Consider the following 4,953-nt stretch of genomic DNA (forward strand, 5'->3'; position numbering starts at 1 on the left):
TTTCTGAAACAAGAGCCTTTTTTCATGCATGGTTAATATTGTAGGAGCACAGAGAGACAGAGAGAGTCCACTATCGCCTCCTCCTGGTTTGGTCTGACTTCCATCTTTTTTCCCACTGCTCTGTCACTATGTTGGTTTAGTTGCGGATTAATGAGGAAACATGTAACATATTGATGTGATGGTAAATAATCAAAAGTGATCTTCCATTTAAAAAAAAGTTTTTGCTTTATCAAACTCTGATCATCTTGAATTCAAAGTCAAATGTCATTGGACCGCTATAATAAATGTACCAAAAACATGGCCTAGTTATTTTAGTCAAAACTGCTCTAAACTGAGGAAAGAGTACTTGGGGGGCTTTGCAGGCTCAGAGCTTATAACTGACAGGAGGAGGACAGGGAGAAGTCTAGGATTGATATGAGGCTCCAACAAGCATTGCCATAATGACCTGCTCTGCATATCTGACAGAGTCAATTCCCACAGGCTTAGTCCTCTGCCGGAGCAATGTACTGTCTGTGTATGAAACTAATTTGCAGTCATAATAACTGCAACATTCCCCTTTTTGTGTCCCTTAGGCCAGTAATGGAGTGGAGTCAGATGTATGAATGCACTCTGAGTAGCCCTGCTCCAAAATGGCCCTGCTTTAAATTCTGACTTTCCTGAAACTAGCCCTCATTCGGTTAAAAAACAAAACCCAAATGGTCTAAGAATTTGGTAAAGTCCGAAAAATCTATCTATCTATCTACCTACCTATCTATCTGTCTGTCCCTTTTGTTTTATATATATATATATATATTTTTAATATTATTTACTACCATCTTGTCTCCCAGAGACATGAAAAAATATATTTTTGGATTTAACATCAGCAGCCCACAATCTGGGCAACGCAAGTTGCTAAATGACCATCGCTTACGCACCGGCCTTTCTGCAGTACATTGTGTTCGTGGTTGCTGTTCTGGCTCAGTTGAGTCCATCTGCTGTTGCCATTGTTTGAAAAACCAGGTAGGCTGCTAAATAAAGTTGTAACGTAGGACGGCAGGGCAGCCTGCAATTTTTCCCTGTGCGATGTGACGGCCTGGCAGTGTGAGTCTTTTGTGGAGGCAGCATTATGATGGGCACAATGCAGCCTTGTCAGAACCGTGCTCTGTGTCCGAGAGGAATGACTGACAGACACTGGGGCATTATCACATCACAGAGCTCACAGCCAGAGAAAATCTGCCCTTCACCATAAAACCTAATGGTGCAGCAATATTAAAATTTAACTGTGTCACTTTGTTAAGTTGGTTTGTATGATATTTATTAGATATTTTATAATCCACAGCATGTCACTCACTGGGATGTAGCTCACTGGATAATGACAAAAGATTGATTCTAATTGTTTGAAACTTGTGCATCATGTTATGGTGATATGTCATTTCTAGTGTTTTCTAGTGCATAAGGTCTACTCTGAATATGGCTTGTATTCTGTTTTTTTTGACTTGGCAGTAAACTGTGACTCCAGTAAACTGTAGTAGAATGAATGAGTGTTTATTGCATTTTGCTCCAAACATGGCCTCTGTATAAGGAAAGTGATATGAATGTAAAGAATTCCTCAGACACTCAAAAGTCTGTCAAGACCTTGCAGCGTAAAAAAGCCCTCAGTTTGAGTGTGTGTAATTATACAATGTATTCATGCTCACAGAAAGAATTAGACCCTGTGTATCTATGCAGCTTTATGTGCATACATGCAGTATTTGCCTCTCTAAATACACAGATTTATATCTCTCAGAAGTGTACGCTTCAGTCAGAGATATCCTCCAGGAGCTACATAATCTCCGCTGCACAAATAAATGATGTAATGATGATAAGATTAGCTGGTACACCCATGTTTGCTGACTGGCTAAAGACAAGGATGGCAAACGGCTGTAGAGAGTAATAAATAGTTCCACTATCAGCTGCACAAGCACTGATAAATGTGCGATGGGGGGTGTTGTATATATATTACAAATTAAACAGGTAGCATCAGAAGTCGACCTCCTGGATTAGGATCTCTCAAAGACACTGACAGTAAACACGTCTATGCCAAGGGATGTTTTGCTGGAAACGTTATTCTGGCAGTGCTTGCTGGCCACCCATAGAGAGCACAGAATTATTATTATTGTGGAAATAATAATAATTAAAAATGATACATATGGTTTGATAGGGTTAACACACAGATTCTGTTGTAAACATCCCTATCATAGCACATATTATTCACCTTTTTTCATATTTTTTTCTATTGCTGTCCAGCTTTGGAAAATGAAAGGGCTCCTCTCTATTTGTCTTTGTTGTATTTGTCACAGTGCTGCACAAAATTGATCTTTTTAAATTCAAAAGCTTTGACGGCCTAACACATGGTTATAACCTGTTATTGATTACCTTTCAAGCGAGTTTGACACGGGCTCTCTGGAGAAATCTGCAGCAGAATTAGAAACAAGCAGATAGAAGATCAGTGTTGTTACAGTACACCTGGAATCTGTCATAAACGCTCCCTCCTACTGAATTGGAAAAAAGAACTGCTTCAACACCAGCCCTCTGAACAGCTACTCACTGTACAACAGTAGTGCTGTATTACGGATGGATTCCTGCAGGGCTCCTTGTTAATGTCAGACTGGTGTTAGGGGGATATTATATGCGATAGGGATTTAATATCAACAGTGTAGAGAAAGAGTGGCGATAACCTCAGAAAGGCCACGGCAAACTCCTGATGTTCAGTTAATCCACTTTAAACCTGCATATGATTGTTTTATCACTTTTTAAAATCTCCGGGTGTTCAAGTCTTTATTCAGCCTCAGATGTAATTGCACACGGCAAACACTACAATCCTTTTTTCATAAAAACTCACACACTAAATCAGCTCAAACACACACACACACACGCATCACGCAGACAGGGGAGATGGTCACCTTCTCGCTCTAAAAAAAAACCATAGTGAAATATTGGCATCCAGAGAGGAGAGAGAAGCCAAAGGCTGAGGAGAGGAGACACAGGCACAGACTGAGGTGTAAAATTAAATGATCTGTTGTTGAAGGGCAAACAAGACACAGGAGAGAGAGACACAATGTTGGTCTTCATAGCTAATGTTTTTATTGCACTTTCAAGTTATTTGAGGGGAAATTTGTGTAAATGTGGGGTGGATAATAATGGGCTGATGCGTCACAGTAGATTAGATTGTTAGATTACAAGCAGTGATGGACAATGATGTAAAGTTTACAGTTTACAATAGGAATATGTCACATGATCACATGTAGAGATGTGTGTGCAAAAGCCTCCAACAACAGATACATCGTCTTCATTCAGACTGGATTACTTCTACCAAAAGAGAGCTAAGCTTAAAACCTGTTTTTGTTGTGAACCGTTTTTACTTGATATTTTATTTATTTTAAAAAAGCTGGAGGACAAAAATCGCAATTCAACTTAACTTATATATTTTTTTAATTAATTCAACCTTTAATATGCAAGAAATGGCACCAGAGATGATTTGAACTCTTTTCACTGACAAACCAAATGTATTTAAGGCCAGAGTAATCAGACTGTGAGTCATTTGAATCAAACAGATCATTGCTTTATTAAATACCATATCCATTTGTTGAGGTTTTCATTTTGGTGTGGTGGCTCAGAAAAGGCTGGGAAACACCACTAACACTGTACTGACCTTAGAGACAAAACTAAACTATATTAGCACAATATATGCAAGGTACATATGACTGCAAAGTGCAACATTTGAAAAATTACTGTTGGGATTCTGCAGTTACTGTGATATACTTTTTAATTTGGTGGATTGGTGAATATGTATCAGCTAGCAGTGAGAGTCATCTTTCACCTGGAAGGATGCAGGTTCAATTCCGCGCTCTGCTGGTCTGTGCGCGGATGTGTCCCCAGGTTGCCCCCCATACCCAGCCACGGAGGGGCAACAATCTGTGTTCTCCTACTGCCAGTCGATGGCTTGTACAATGGGGAGGAGTGTGTCAAGAACGGCATCTGGTGTAAATATCAGTGCCAGGTCATACATGCAGATTATCCACTGTGTTGACCCCTGAAGGAAGGAGTGAGCCAAATGACCGAAAAAAGGTCAGAGTGTTTGAGAGAAATATGTTCGCATCTGCGTTAGAGAAGGATATTTAGCCTTAAATAACTGAAGGTTAATTTAGAAAAATACAGAGAGAAAATCTGTTAATGTTGGTGGTGTTCTAAAGAGATTTCCATAGTCATAAAAATATTTCATTTTTATTATGAGAACCTGCTGCTTATTGACCATGAACGTAGTTGTTTAACTGCAACGATCAATGCACGCGTCTCCATTAAAACAATTATTTTAATTGAGTTAGTCTTGGAACGCCTGTTGCACTGCTAATTGTTTTGTTTTGTTTTTCATTTAAAATGCAATGCCCTGTCCTAACGTATTTATATAAGTCTTTCTGCTCTAAGTTAACACTGAATGTGCCTTAACTTTCCGACAGAAAGGCAAAAGTTTGGAAGGCTTTCGTTGCTCAAGAGCAGCGGAGCGTTGGGCTTTTAAATTGGCATTTTAAAGGTGACAGGTGTGTGTGGTCCTGCATTGTATTTGTATTCAACTCACATTATTTAAAAGTAGGTGTGAGCGTGGAGGTGAGGAGGATAACGACAGGGAAATCAATTAGGCTTTCAAGGTCTCGCCTCTGGTTCTTACTCTAATCAGATGCAGCTCTAATTTACTGCCAAAAACCATAAGGGGACGATCCTACTGACGAGTATGGTGTCGTGGACCAGCGGGCCGACAGAAAGGTCCAGTGTTGGAGATGTTCAGGTGCCACACTCACATGCTGTTCAGTGGCGATGAGGCGGCTGTTTTGGCAGCGATGTAAACCTGCACCTAATCCTCTGATGTAAGGATCTGACAGCTGCGACCTTCATGCTAACCCGTCCAGGGGCCGTGCAGGTGGGAAGCTGCTGAATTTG

General features: G+C 40.2%; 1 long non-coding RNA gene across 1 annotated transcript in view; it reads left to right on the plus strand.

Annotated features, from left to right (window-relative positions):
• The window catches only part of LOC103396011 (uncharacterized), a 77,964-nt gene that overhangs the window by 20,620 nt on the left and 52,391 nt on the right, over nucleotides 1–4,953 (plus strand). The window lies entirely within an intron of this gene.

This window comes from Cynoglossus semilaevis, chromosome 20 (assembly GCF_000523025.1).
Source record: "Cynoglossus semilaevis isolate Cse_v1.0 chromosome 20, Cse_v1.0, whole genome shotgun sequence".
In the NCBI taxonomy this organism is placed as follows: Eukaryota; Metazoa; Chordata; class Actinopteri; order Pleuronectiformes; family Cynoglossidae; genus Cynoglossus; species Cynoglossus semilaevis.